Genomic DNA, 16,589 nt, shown 5'->3' on the forward strand with positions numbered 1-16,589 from the left:
AGTTCATCTGTTAATCAATATGTACTGTGTCCAGTGTTGGTTGGGGCAGTGACTCTACACCAGGAGAGCACATCAGATTCTCTTGTGATCGTTTTTAAACAAAGGTGTCAAGGATCCTAACCCCTAAGGTACAGTAATTTAGAGCATGCGGATTATTAAAGAGTTCTACAAATGATTGGGATGCACGGTCTTTCCTGAGAAATACTGCTTTAGCCATTGGAGGATAAAGAGGAAACAGACCTGGATTCAGTAAAGTTGGGGGGAAAAAAAAGAAAGACTTAAAAAATGTGTAAAATAACATGTAATTAAAAACTGAATTTTCTGGCACAATGTGAGTTAGAAAGTCTTCATTAGGAAGATTAGAATTGGTCTGTACCTTCAAGAACAGGTTGGATTTGCAGAGCTGGTAGGAGTACAAAGGACGGGGCCAAAAATTTAGTATGAGCAAGAGCATAGAGGCAGAAATAGTAATTGTTTGGGAATCAGTGCAAAGAACAAGCTAGTCACCTCAAAGGAGAAATTGTTTCTGTCTTGTTCACTGCTTTATACAAAATATTATCCCCTGTTGAACAAACCTGAATAAATGAATGAACCAATTGATCTATCAGTAATGATTGGCATGTTCTTATGATGGAGTAGTGGGAAACAGGTATGCTTATTTAGAATAAGATCAAATTATGGATGACCTTGAAAGCCAGCAAAAGGGTTAAAACAGGTACCAATAAATAAAAAAAAAATTTGAGCCAGATTCATCAGGGAAGTCATAAACAACATGTACTCAGAGAGATTTTATCCTTGAAAAAAGCCAGCTGAAACATGCTGCAGGGATATAGGTGTGCAACTGTCAAGGTCTTGCACTGTTTTCATAAAATAAACATAAAGAATATCTAGCAAATAAAGAGGGCATGTGTAGTGCTACAAAATCCTCCCAAGCAGACGTTAAATATTACATAACATTATTTGCTTATTCAGTTTAATGCTACATTTAGCTAATTTGATAATTTGTTGCCCTTAAATCACTCTTATCCTCTGAGTCTTTCTTCTTCTGCTGTCTTTCTTCATCCTCTCATACCTGTCCTCTTACTCTTGAACTTCTTCTCCTTCAATATATTTAGCTAAAAACATTAAACATTAGAAAATTCTGATTGCTGAAATTTTGATTACAATTAACTATATTTTATTTGCATTACGTGTAAAAATTCAGTTGAGACTTAAATATTTTAGAATTGATTTATTCCAGAGTGAGGATAGCAGAATAAAAATGAAGCATCAGACTGTTGCTTTAAAAAAATGAGATATTAATGTTCTTAGATATTCATCTTAGTATATAATATATATAGTTCCGGTAGCTTAGGTAAATATCAGAAATTTGTGTTCTGTTATTTGAAACTTTGTTTAAAAAGTCTGGACAATATATATTTTAGAGACTGTTACTTTCTTCATCCATGCCTTATTAGTTTTTCATTAAAAATTCTAACTTAGCAATATGAATTAATGTGTTTATTTGAAGAAATTGAGCCATTTCATAAGCCAAAAAATACCTGAAATAATGACCATAGAGTTACATTACAGTATTTTTACAATTTTTAGAATGAAAGCTATGAGTCTGAAGCTTAAAAAAAAAAAAAAAAAAAAACAATTAGCAGAACTTCAACTACTGGGATTATGAAAGAAAGAAAAGAAATCTAAACTACAGAATATCCTCAGCCTCCTAATTACCTGAAGCATGACTGAGGAAATTCTAAGAGGAGAGAACAAAATACAAGTCCATCTTCACAGAGAATGAGATAGTCAAAGGAGTCACAGTCAGCCTTTCAGACCTTCAGGGGAATGATGCAACTAATTCAAGGAATTACCGTCCATCCTAATGGACTAAATGGATCGGGGGGCGGGGGGGGGGGGGGGAGATATATTTCCTCCGCTTCATATTACCAGGAAGTTTTAGCTATCATGAAAATCTATTCAGCAGGAAAACAGAAAATCTGTACTATTATGGTTTAGGTGGGCTAGAAACAACAAAAAGAATTTTTTTCTGAAGACAAAAAAATGTTAAAAGTAGAAACTATTGCCGGATTTTAATAGGCTGAGATGCCCTTAGGAAAGAGAAATTAACGGTTTCCAATGGACCAAAACAACATCTACCTCTAAAAAGCTGAACTGTATCAGTGCTCACTGGATATGCCCCCGCCAACACCACTCTGTATTGTGTTTGTTTTGACACCATCCATGGATTAAACAATTGACCTTTGAAAACCCATGGTTGTTTGAAAGCTAAGGTTTCTGTCTTACTAATGCCAATTTACCTAGTCTTAGATGAGATGGGGGGGGGGGAATGGTTTTGCACACAAAAGTTACATTAGCTTGAACATTTGCATGTTTGTGTTTGAGTGTAGGCATCTATCAAGGATTCAAACCAAAGTGGAACAAGAAGAGTATTTAAATCATGCACGGATCTTAGAGACAGAGAGAGACATCTACTGGTCCATTTATTACCAATTCCAAGCACCTCCCCCTCCACTGTAATTAATGTAACGTTTTCTCTCTTTACAGCTGACAGCCAAGAGCGTAATTAGAGTCTAATAAAACACGGAAAAGTCACAAATGCAAAGTGGAATAAACAGTAAACAGTGAGGGGAGAGAGGCTTCGGGAGCGTGATGGCTGGGTAATGCCTTAGATAAACTGCGTGCACATTGACACTGTCACGCTCTCGGCAGCCCCAAGTGTGCTGGTAGCCTGGTGCAGACAGACAGCTCGAATTAATCCCAAGAGGAGCGCATGACAGGCGAGTGAAGCAGACAATTAGAATGAAGGAGGAAATTGGAAATGGCAAAGGTGTGAACATATGTCAAATTACAACTAAATGATAAATTACAATTCTGTCATTGGAATAAGCAGTAATTAAGAAAGATTTCAGCTATCACTCTTGAAAAAAATAAGAGAGAATCACATTTTCCCCCCTTGTTTGGATTTGTTTGCTGAATTATTTCCATCCATCTCACACATGGGGCTGGCTCTTCCTGACTTTTGGGCTGCATTCTTTGTGTACATTAAGGATAATTCTTTTCTTCCCTTTTCCCCATTTTCCAGACTGGCAGAATCATAGTGTCAAAATGAACAGGAAGCTGATAGTATCTGATATAAAAACCTGCACTGAGGTTTGGGGGGAAAAAAATGAGGTTTGCTGCCGAAGCCGCTGCTGCACTCTAATTATTTTAAACAAGCACTGCACAGTCCAGCTGACAATTAGGGAAGTCTGCTTTATGGCTTGGGGGATTCATATGAAACCTCATAATCACCATATATGCGTCCTTTTCGTTTAGACAGTAATGAATGTGGGTGGGGTTTCTTGGCAGTTTTCAGCCACTTAACCACCATTTAAAACAGCTGTGTAATTATCATGAGTTTTTTTGGACTCCAACATCCAATTCCAATTTAGAGTTTGTAACACCTGTGGTTTGTTACAACCGCGAGGACCAAGGCAGAGGAATGACAGAAGCAAAAATGCAGCACTGGCAAAAGCAGTATGAGGGAGGGCTCCTTGTCCCACGGGGCCACGGCGTGCCAAGACGCCAGCGAGGAAAGAATCTTCACAAAGGCAAAGCTCACATTTAAATATGAGATGCTGTGTGTAGGGAGGTGTTCTTCAGCAGAGTCAAGACGGCTTAGACTAGTCTTCAACTCCTTAAAAAAGCAGACGTATCTCTGACTTATATAACCCTTGCAAACTCTATAAAAAAAGGTTAGGGGGGGAATAATATGTCAATGGAAAGTGCCATACAGGTCCTATACCCAAGGTGACAATCTTTGATTACTTAACAAATCTCAAAACAGAATTTCATTTTCTTTTCATTTTTTAAAATTAGGTTTAAATACATAGATATGTACGTATACTTTATATACACATATAAAATATATGGAAGTACTGGGGATTGAACCCAGGACCTCGTGCATGCTAAGCACACACTCTGCCACTGAGCTATACCCTCCCCCCAAAACAGAATATTATTTGATGATCATTTTCCACCTATTAGGTGAATACTCAAACATTAACTTTAGAAATGCAACAACAACCTTAACAATAGTAATAATAATAAATAACAGGATTGGGACTGAAATAAAATTTCTTATCGTGTAGGCAAATATCCACAATGTATTCTAATTTTATAAGATAAGCTAACTCTAAATTTTCCATGCATTATACATGCATTTGCAAGTGCATGTAACATTAAATAGCTGTAGTCCTACAGTCTCAGAATAATGACTGGGTACAATTATCTAGTGTCAGAAAAAGAAGACTGAAAGAGTGAAAGTTCCTCTTAGAACATACACAAATATTTACATCATTTCTTTTTCACCTTCCTCCTGGGGCAAAAAAAGAGACAAATAGTGAAAAAACTAAATAAAATTCTCTAATGGAGAGGTCAGAATCTCCAATGATCTTCCAGAATAAATCAATTTCTAGCAGCTGTGGCCAGATGTTACAGTTCAAGGCCCTGAAAGCTTCACTGGGGAAGCATGTTAAAAGTTGAAGGGCCAGAGTCACGTTAATTACATGAGGTTTGCCTTGGAGAAAATCTGCCCAGCACAACGCCACCCTCCCTCTTTCTTAGATAGGGGTACCGTCCTCTGCCACACTTTTATAATTTGACAAGGTTTATTTTTAAAGTAATTTATTTATAGTTACCTGTATGCTTCACAAGTAATAGAGACTAATGTGTTCATCCGTTATATTCTTAGTACAGCTTGGGTTAAGAAGATGCTTCTGACACTTTAAGCCAGAAGGGTCCAAGTATGGAACAAATTAAGAGCTGGGTTTCAATTATTCCTTCACTTGAGAAAAAAGAGATGAGAAAAATGATGAATTATAATTGTTGCTCCAACACTATTTCTTCCCAGAAATAGGAGTCCTTTTATGAAAACATGAATATAGGAAAGTAGTCAGAAAAAATCTTGGGCTTTTATGCCAATCAAGGGAAAATGTTCATAAAATATAATCTGACAAAAATATCATTAAATAGTCGGTAATAAAAGTTGGATGGAGAATGATGTCAGTCATGATGCCATTGTTCTAGTGTTTGATCTTTGACCATAGTTTCTGACACTGCTAAATCCTTTGGCATTCCCTGGGTGAGAACAGTGTCCTTTGTTTTAATGAGGTGGCTCTAGGTGAGCTTCTGGATGGGGACTAGTCACCAGAAAGACCAAGCCATGATTAGGAATTTGGAATTTTTATCCCTACTCCCCTTTCTCTAAAGACAGGAGAAGGGGTGGTAATGGAGTTAATGATCTAGCATGCCTAGGTGATGAAGCCTCCATAAGAAACCCAAAAGCATGGGCTGCAGAGAGTTTCTGGGTTGGTGAACATGTTGTGGTGGGCAGGAGAGTGGTGTGCCCAGAGAGGGCATGGAAGCTTTGTGCCCCTTCACAGTTATCTTACTCTAGACATCTCTTCCATCTGGGTGTTCAGTTGAATCCTTTATCATATCCTTTTATAATAAGCTTGTAAATAGTAAACAGACTATCTTTCTCAGTTGTGTGAGCCACTCTAGTAAATTAATTGAACCTAAGGAGGTGGTTGTTGGAACCTCCAACTGATAACTGGTCGGAAGCACAGTAACAACCAAACTTGCAATTGGCATCTGAATGATGTGAGGGGAACAGTCTTGTGGGACTGAGAACTTAACCTGTGGGATCTCATGCTCTCTCCAGGTGGATAGTGTCAGAGTTGAATTAAATTGTAGAACACCAACTATGTCACAGAATTGCATGGTATGGGAAAAAACCAACACATTTTGTGTCAGAAGGGCTGTGAGTATGGTAGCCATGTGAGAATAAAGGAGAAACACAGGAGAAGTGTGGGTTTTCTAAACAGAGTGCTGTGGCAAGACATTGATGATTTTCCACTTTCAGTCTGCACAATAATTGGTACTTGATTTGCCTTCTTACAGAAAGAAAAAAACCCATAAAACTAGGAAAAATATATGCAACAACTGTTTTCAGGCATTTAAAAATAGGCAATGCAGGACTATAAACTCTGAAGTAATTATTGCAGTCACCCTGGCTTCTGTATGGAGATAAGTTATTATTTCAGTGCACAGGGTTGTTAAGGCCAAACTGAGTAAAAATCTAGTTGAATATCAGATTCAGATATGAGAGTTCAAGTCAGCTAAAGTGGCCAGAATTTTGAGTACTGGATAAGAAAAAGCAGCACAGAGTTAGAGAACAGATGTCTCCAAGGGGATCCAAAATATGACCCTGAGCTAAAGGCTGGCCTGAGTATGCAGAGTAACATTCCACAGTACTCAGAGGTAATCATTTGATGTGAAGTTAACTGCTGAATGGTAACACCAGAATAATAACCAGTCTGAGACATTGCTGATCAACTTGACTATTCAGTAAAGTTCTAGAAAGCTCATAGATTAGGTGTAGGACAAACACCTAAAACTAACTTCAGAACTAATTTAGAGCCATCAAAATAAATAATAAACAAAAACTGACAGGACAAAAAATTTTGCCAGGAATCTAACTGCCTGCCATAATAAAACTGAATGCTTTTTTATAATAAAAAATCATATTCTAGAGAAGGGGTGAGCAAATCACACCCTACAGGCAGGCCAGCCATTTTGGAAAATAAACTTTATTGGAACACAGCCATGCCCATTTGTTTAAATATTTTGTGTTGTTTCTTTCCCACTAAAACAGCAGTGTTAGGTAATTATAGCAGAGATTGTATAGCCCACAACTTAAAATACTTAGTATCTGGCCCTTTAAGAAAGTGTTTGCTAACCACAGATCTAGACTCACTACAGTGTATTAGCATAATGTCTAGCATATAATAAAAAATTACTAGACATGCAAATATATAAGAGTGTGACTAAAACTAAACAAAAAACACATTCAATAAAGAAATGATCTGAGATAACACAGAGATTGGATTTGTCACTAAAGACTTTTAAATTAGTTATTAGGATACGTACAGAAGCTTGTAGGAAAAGACTGTCATAATGTCATTTAAGCAGATGAATGAAAACTATAAAAAAGAGCCAACTGAAAATTCTCGTGTCAAAAATACAATATGTGAAGTGGCATATCCACTTGGTAGGCTTAACAGAAGATGGAAACCTGAGGAAGGCAAGGTTACTGAGTTTAAAGACAGATGAATAGAAATTCATCAATATAAAAAAAAGCTGGAAAACTAATTGAAAAAATTTTAAGAAACCTTCAGGGACTCAGGGAACAAGATCAAGCAGTCTAACACATATGTAGTCCAAATCCTAAAGGGAGATAAGACAAAAGAGCAGAAAATAACATCACAAAGACTGACAGGACAAGAAAGATTTGCCAGGAACCTAACTGCCTGCCATAATAAAACTCAACACTTTTTACAATAACGATTCACTATTTGTGAATTTCCCAAATCAGGAGTGGTGGGAGGGAGGAAAACATCAATTTGCAGATCCAAGAACCTCTTCAAAGCCTAAGCAAGGTAAATACCTGGTCAACCACATCTAAAAATTACATGATAGAAGCCGAAGATGAAGAGGAAAATCGTAAAAGCAGTCATGGACAAAAGAGACATATTACAGAAAAGTTAAAAAATACAAATAATAACAGGCTTTTTACTAGATATAATAGAAACTGGAAGACAATGAAAGAAAAGAGTTTAACTACTGAAGTGAAAAATAATTTTGAGACCATATTTTATAGCCAGTAAATTTTTTTTCCAAAAATAAGATCGAATTTTCACATAAAAATTGCTGAGAGCATGAGTCTCCAGGATAGCCACACTGTTAGAAATGGAAAGAAAAATATTCAGGTTAAAGGGAGACCACACTAGATGAAACTTGGGTCTACAGGAAGAAATAAAAAACACTGGGAATTACACATATGTGGGAAATATAAAATATTATCTTTTAATGTTTAATTTCTTCCAAAGACAACTGAAATTTTATAACATTGCATTTTGATATTAGTGAACTATATAGACATATGATGGTCAAATGATAAAGGATAAATGAAATCATACTGCATATCATTATGTAGCATATGGTGAAATACAATAAAACATTCCTACCACAAAGGATACCATGATAAGTTAGAGTTTTAATTTCTAGGATAAATGAGAAATAATAATATAAAAATAAAAGACAATAGAGAAATTAAAAGAGAGTTCTAAAAATATTTTATGAACCAAAAAAGAAGGCAAGAAGTGAGTGAGTAGGAAAAAAATCAGATAAACGACTAGAAAAGAAATAGTAAGAAGATAAACTTAACTCCAGACAGATGAACAATTATATTAAATATAAATGAATTACATGCTACAATTAAAAGGCAAAGAATGTCAGAATGAACTTTTTTAAAAAGACTCAACTATATGTATTTTTTACAAGAAATAAAACTTAAATACAAATACACAGAGAGGTTGGAAGTAAAATGATAGAAACAGATATTCCACACAGTTAATAAGCATAAGAAAAATAGGGTCACTATATTAATACAATGTAAAATAGACCTAAGGACCAGAATATTACTAGAGGTGATTAGAAAATTTCTCTTGAATGGTCAATCCATGAAGAAGACCATAATATTTCTAACTGTGTATGAACCTAATAACAGTGCTTTAAAAATGCATGAAGGAAAAACAATGTCAGGATTAAATGTAGAAATATACATAAATGTACAAATATAATTGGAGTATTTAACACCACTGTCTTTGTAATTGATGGAGCCAAGAAGTAACATCACTAAAAATATTGAAGATTTGAACAATATTTTAAATAACTTGCCCTAACTGACGTTTTAAAACATTATAATCAGTAACTACAGAACACACATATTTTTAAGTGCATATGGAATGTTATAAATGATAGACCATTTGCTGCCTCATAAAACAAGCAGCAGTAAATTTCAACATATTGAAAACTTACAGAATATGTCCTGTTTCCAAAATGAAATAAATTAGAAACAAGTAACAACAAGATACTTATAAAACTTTCAATACTTGAGAAATAAACCACATGCTAATAAATAGCACAGATCAAGGAAGTAATCTGAAAAAAACGCTTTCCCCCAACATCAAGAACAAAGCCAGAATCTTTGCTTTTGCCACTTCCAATTCAACATGGAGGTCCTAGCCAGGACAAAAGAGCAAGAAAAGCAAATAAAAGACATAAGTATTGGAAGAGAAAAAATTAAACTCTCTTTATTCACATTAGCTTCGTAGGACATGCTAAGAAACATAGAAATACTGATACAGCTAATAAGTAAATTTTGCAAGGTTGGAAGTACAAGATCAATGTTTAAAAGTCAATTAATTGCATTTGGAAAGTTATAATTTACATTTTGGTTTCTAATAGAATGAAAAGATAGCTATGCAAGACGCTTACACGGAAAATGCTGTGAGACCTAGATTAATGAAAGATATACCATTCTTATGAATTGAAAGAATTAATATTGTTCAGATAGCAATATTCTTCAAGTTGATTTCTAGGTTGAGTGCAATCTCCTCCAAAATCCCTGAAGTTCTGTGTGTGTGTGTGTGTGTAAGCTGACAAGTTATTTCTAAAATACATATGAAAATGCAAACATCCTAAAATAGGCAGGAAGATCTTGAAAAACAAAGTTGGAGTATGCACACTATTTCAAGACTTATTATAAAGCTACCGTTATCAACCAACATGATACTGAAAAGCCATTACATGATGTATTTAATAAAAGACATCTTGTTTGATAAGAAAATTCTGTATATCATCACTATTGCAAAGAATCTATAAATGATAGGTATTTTGATTAGCATTTCACTCATTTTTCTCTCCTTACTGGGACACAGAGAACATGACTGACCATTTAATTGAATGAAATTAAATAGTGTTATAAGGAGACAAATAAATATAAATAGAGAGAGAGGCAGAGGAATAGGGAGGGAGACAAAGCAGGGAGATATGGATACTTGGTTTTTAAATTTTCGTGCTTAGTTTGTCTTTGAAATGTAACAAATGGAGAAATGGTTTTAGCTGGTTTGTGTTCAGTTCAGTTATTAAGGCATTAAAACTGTTGTGCTGTGAATTGCTAACAATTATTTATCAATGTCATTTTGCTAAACTGACTAAGCAATCGTAATACATGAATCTACTTGACAGAGATTATCAAGGCTTATATTCATACCAACTGGCTAGAAACCAAATACTTTGTAGCCTCCATCACTGCCCATATTATTGTAGCACAAGTCACAAAGTATGCTTATTCTTCCGTAAAAAAACAATTCAAGTAACTCCTGCACGTACTGCTAAACACATATATTGAAAGAATACTTGTTGATGTGTACTAAGGTAAGAAGGATAAAGATGTGTTAAATATACCTACAACAGAAAGGTATAAAACTATTTTTCAAGAAATAGTTGTAGAAATCTTAAAAATATGCGTACTTCAAACACTCTACAAATCAGTATTGTTTGTTATTAGCAAACATTTTTATTATATCTACAAATAAAAGGGCAATAAGCAATATAGAATTCAACAATCCAGTGCATTTCTTCACTTTAATGAGTTCTGAATTAAACTATAGCAATTTTTATATTTCTTTGTGCTCCTTCAAATAGAAATATACCTTTATAGATCTTTCTCTTTAATTAACGGAGTTTATTTTTTAGAGCAGTTTTAGGTTTACAGAAAAAAAGTAAGCAGAAAGTACACAGATTCTGATATAAGCCCTCACCCACACAGTTTCCCTACTATTAACATCCTTCATTAGTGTAGTACATTTCTTACTGTTTAATAAACCAATATTAATACATTATTATTAACTAAAGTCCATAGTTTACATTTGGGTTCACTTTTTTGTGTTATATACTTGTATGAAAATGAACAAATGCATAATCTCATGTATCCACCATTACAGAGTAATTTCAGGGCCCTGAAAATCTGTGCTCCACTGATTTATCTCGCCCTTACCCTTCTACCCCAAATCCTGGCAACCACTAATCTTTTATTTACTCTCTATAGTTTTTCCTTTTCCAGAATATCATATACTTGGAACCATACAGCATGTAGCTTTTTCAGACTGGCTTCTTTCATTTAGCCATATCCATTTAAAGTTCCTCTATGTTTGTTATGGCTAGTGGCTTATTTCCTTTTATTACTGAATAATACCCCATTTGGTAGATGTCCTATACTTTGTCCACTCACCTGCTGAAAGACAGATTGGTTGCTTCCAATTTTTAGGCAGTTGTGAATAAAGCTACTACCAATATTCATGTTCAGAATATTGTGTAGATTTAAATTTTCAACTCAGTTGGGTGAATACGAATGAGCATGATTACTGGATCATAGAGGAAGGCTATCTTTAGTTTTGTAAAAGATGCGGGTCTTCCAAATGGACTGCACCATTTTGTATTCCTACCAGCAGGGAATGAGAGTTCCCTTTGTTTCACATCCTAGCCAGCATTTGGTGTTGTGCTTTGGATTTGAGCCATCCTAATAGGTGTGTAATCGTATCTCACTGATGTTTTGATTTACATTTCAGTAATGACCTTTGACGTTGAGTATCTTTTCATATGCTTATTTACCATCTGTATATCTTCTTTGGTGAGTGTCTGTTCAGAACTTTTGCTTACTTTTTAATGCACTTAACCGACTTCTTAGTGTTGAGTTCTAAGAGTTCTTTGTACATTTTGTATAAGTGTACTTTATTGGACGTGTGTTTTTCACTTATATACTTCAGATCTCTGGCTTGTCCCTATTCAATTAACAGTGTCTTTCACACTTTCACAGAGTCGAAGTTTTTAATTTTAATGAAGTCTAACTTACTAGTTTCTTCTTTCATGGATCATGCATTTGATATTGTATCAAAAAACTCATTGCCAAACCTGTTACCTAGATTTTCTCCTATGTTATCTTCTATAGTTTTATAGTTTTTCATTTTTCACTTAAGTCTATGATCCATTTTGAGTTAGTTTTTATAAAAGGTATAAGTTCAGGGTTCAGATTCATTTTTTTTTTTTGCATGTTTGTGTCCAGTTGTCTCAGCATCTTTCCTTGAAAAGATTATCCTTTCTCTATGGAATTACCTTTGTCAAAGATCAGTTGACTATAATTGTGTGAGTCTATTTCTGGGCTCTATTCTGCTCCACTGATCTATTTTCCTAGTCTTTCACCAATACCACACTGTCTTGACTGATATAACTTTATATAAGTCTTGAAGTCCAGTTTTAAAGTCTTATTGGTTCTCTTTGATACTGTGTTGGCTATGCTGAGTTTTTTGCCTTTCCATATAAACTTTAGAATCTGTTTGTCAATGTCCACAAAGTAACTTGCTGGGGTTTTGATTGGAATTGCATTAAATCTATAGATCAAGTTGGGGAGAATTTATATCTTAACACTACTGAGTATTCTTATCTATGAACATAGACTGTCTCTCCATTTATTAAGAATTTCCCTGAGCTCCTTCATTAGAGTTCTGTAGTTTTCCTCCTATAGATCTTGTAGAAATTTGCTTAGATTTACACTAAAATATTTCTTTTCATGCTAACGTAAATGGTGTTGTGTTTTTAATTACAAAGTCCAATTGTTTATTTCTGATACTTAGGAAAGCAATTAATTTTATATACTAACCTTGTATCCTGCAATCTTGCTATAATCTTTTATTAGTTCCAGGAGCCTTTTTTATCAGTTCTTCCAGGTTTTCTACATAGGCAATTACGTCATCTGTGAACAGATTGTTTTATTTCTTCTTCCCAATCTGTGTATCTTTTATTCCCCTTCCATATTTTATTGCATTAGGTGGAACTCCCAGTACAAAGTTGAAAAGGAGCAGTGAGAGGTCACACCCTTGTCTTACACCTGATCTTAGAGGGAAAGCCTCAAATATCTTGCCATCAAGTATAAGGTTAGATGTAGGGTTTTTGTAAATATTCTTTACAGAAAGAAAGGTTGAGAAATTTCCCATCTATTCCTAGTTTACTGAGAGATTTTATCATGAATGAATGTTAGATTCTGTCAAATGCTTTTTCTGCATATATTGATACAATCATGTGGGTTTTTTTTTTTAAGCCCATTGATGTGATTACACTGATTTTCCAACGTTGAACCAGCCTTGCATACCTGGGATAAATCCCACTTGGTCATGGTGTATCTTTTTTATGCATTGTTGAATCTGATTTGCCAATATTTTGTTGAGGATTTTTGCATCTGTGTTCATGAGAGATACTGATCTGTAGTTTTTCTTTTCTCATAATGTCTGTGCCTGGTTTTGGCATTAGGGTAATGCTGGCCCTCATAATTTAGGAAGTATTCCCTTTGCTTCTATCCTCTAAAAGAGATTGTAAAGTATACTTCTTCTCTAACAGTTGTAGACCCATCTGGGCTTGATGCTATTAATTACTAACTCAAACTCTCTAATATATATAGGTCTCTTTCTTCTTGTGTAAGTTTCCACAGTTTGTGTCTTAATTTTGGGAACTTCTCAGACATTATTGCTCCAAATTCTTCTGTACCTTTCTTTCTTCTCCTTTTGGCATTTCCAATATGCATGTGTTAAACCTCTTGTAACTATTTCACAGTTTGGGGGTATTCTGTTCCACTTTTTTTCTGTTTCTTTTTGTTCTTTGCTTCTCAACTTGGGAAGTTTCTATTGACATATATTCAAGCTCACTAATTCTCTGTATTTGCCTGTTTCTCCAGTTTCATGGGCAGCAGTTTGCCTTGTGATCTCAGTTCTCTGATGGCTGTAAGAAGAGTTGTTCATTCTCAGTTTGCTAACCTTTTTTCTTATGAGAATGGAGTGAATACTTCCAAACTTCCTACATGTCAGACCAGAAACCATAAGTCTCCACATATTATTTACATTTTTTCAGCTTTACTGAGGTACAGTTGACAAAAATAATTTTAAGATACATAAAGTGTACAACGTGATAATTTGATATAAATATATATTGTGAACAGATTCCACCCCCAATGGAGGAATGGAGTTAATTAACATATCCATCACCTCATATATTTACCTTTTTTGTTTGTTTGTTTTTTGGTGAGAACACTGAAGTTCTACTCTTCTAGAAAATTTCAGCTATAAAGTACAGTATATCACTTATAGTCACCATGTTATACATTAGGGTCTCAGATATATTCATCTTATAACTGAAAGTTTGTACACTTTTACCAACCTCTCTGTAATTCCGCCACCCCCAGCCTCTGGCAACCATTATTCTATTCTCTGTTTCTATGAGTCTGACTTTTCTTTCTTTCTTTCTTCTTTTTTTTTTGGATTCCACATGTAAGTGATATTATGCAGTATGCAGTATTTATCTTCCTCTGTCCGGCTTATTTCTCTTAGCCAATGCCCTCCAGTTTTATCCATGTTGTCACAAATAGCAGAATTTTCTTCATTTTTAAGGCTGAATAATATTACATCATGCATATAGATCACATTTTCTTTATCCATTCATCCACTGATGGACACTTAGGTTGTTTCCATACCTTAGCTACTATGAATAATGCTGCTATGAATATGGGAGTACTGATAATTCCTTGAGGTAATGCCTTTGTTTCCTTTGGATAAAGAGCAAGAAGTGGCATTGTTGGGTCACATAGCAGTTTATTTTTAATTTCTTGAGAACCCTCCATGTTATTTCCCATAGTGACTCTACCAGTTCACATTCTCACCAGCACTGTATACCAACAATGTTCCCTTTGCTCTACATACTCACTAGCATTTGCTATCTCTTGTCTTTTTGACAACAACCACTCTAGCAAAAGTCAGTATCTCCTTATGGTTTTGATTTGCATCTTCCTGAAGATAATGTTGAGCATGTTTTCATGAACCTGTTGGTCATCTATATGTCTTCTTTGGGAAATGACTATTCAGATCCTTTGCCCATTTTCAAAATAGGTTGTTTATTATTATGCTGTTGAGTTATATGAATTCTTTGTATATTTTGGATATTAACCCTTTTTTGGATATGTGGTTTGCAAATATTTTCTCCCATCCCTTAAATTAGGCTTCACATATCTTTATTGTTGTACTTCGGATATTTAAAATTTTACTACCAGCTAGTTTGTATTATAACATAATATATTATACTATAGTTTGTATATATATTTACAGAAGTGATTTGTAAATTATTGGAGTCATCTGAGGGCTTGAAGATGGGTAATTTTAATGAGGCAGCAAGAAGAACAACACAAGAACTCTGAGAACTCAGAAATTATGAAAGAAATACATAAAGAAGCAAGTGGAGACCCACAGTCAGAAGCCAATACTGAGAGATTTGAAGGAATAGATTAAGCCAAAGGTATAAGTTAAAAGAATAATTCACTAGTCATGAAACAGAGCATCTGCGCTTGTGGTGTTCTGCATATTCCTTCCAAGTGGAATATTTGGGGAATATTAATTCAGGGGAAAAAAAATTAGTAGAGCCTATAATTTTCCCTACAATTTGTCTCTTTTTGTTGTTGTTCTTTGTCAAAGTTAGTTGATCCAATGTTTCTAGAGACATAAATTCCTAACTGAAAAAAATTTCTAAGTCAAAATGACCTTGATAATCCTCCTAAATAATCATCTTCATTGGATGTGTTACAACGCTTAAGAGCTTAGGCTCTGGATTCAAGCTGATCTGGACCTGAAACTCAGTTCTCGCACCACATTAGTTAGGGTACCGTTTGGATTGCTGAAAGAGTGAGAAAGTAGGGAGGGCCCTAAACACAAAAGTTGGCTTCCTTCTCCTTCATGTAGAGGTCTGGCTGAGCTGGCCTGGCCTGGCTTTGTGCTTTGACACTGTTGAGCTCTCGGGCTCCTTGCATTATGTTGCTTTGTCACACTCTACCCGTGGCTTTCAGACACGTGGCCAAGTAAGGTACAGTCCCTTTAAAGGTAAGACCCAGAAGCTGCCAACAGCATGCTTTAGTTCAAAACTATTGACCAAAATGTAGTATCATGGTTATCTATGACTAACTGCAAGAGAGGATGGGAAATGGGGTCCCTAGTTGAGGTTTAAGCCATGTGCCTAATCTAAACTCAGGGGTTTTTTCACTGAAAGTGAAAGAGGAGAATAGATATTGGGGGGACGACCAGCAGTCCACTACACCTTACTTATTTGTTGTGTGACCATGGGTGAGGCATTTATCCTCTCCAACTCACTTTCCTCATCTGCAGAGTAGGAATGCTCATCAAGCTTGCACCACAGCGTTTTACTGCACACTGACGAGGTGTCAGCCAGCGAGTCACTAACGGAGGGTAGGTGCTGCTACACGTTGGTTATCAGTATTCATGTGTGTTCTTCATCTGAAGAACAGTTAACAGGAGCCTCAGTGGATATTTCCCTTTGTTCTGTACTAATAACACAAGGTCAGGTGTTTTCACAGGAAGATTTTTGGGATTTTTGAGTTTAGGGTTTTACCATAGAGTACACCAATTGCATCTCTGTAGATTTAAAAAGGGAGCCTTTAGCCAAGAATTGTGGTTATTGACCAATCATCTAAATTAATTTTACCATTTCTGCTGGTTCTTACTAGCTAAAGGTATACCTTTGTGAACCTAAAATACTTTCACTCACACTTTAAAAAATGAATCTATACGCTCTTCATTTTTGCCTATAAT

The sequence above is a fragment of the Camelus ferus genome, chromosome 2 (assembly GCF_009834535.1).
Source record: "Camelus ferus isolate YT-003-E chromosome 2, BCGSAC_Cfer_1.0, whole genome shotgun sequence".
Lineage (NCBI taxonomy): Eukaryota > Metazoa > Chordata > Mammalia > Artiodactyla > Camelidae > Camelus > Camelus ferus.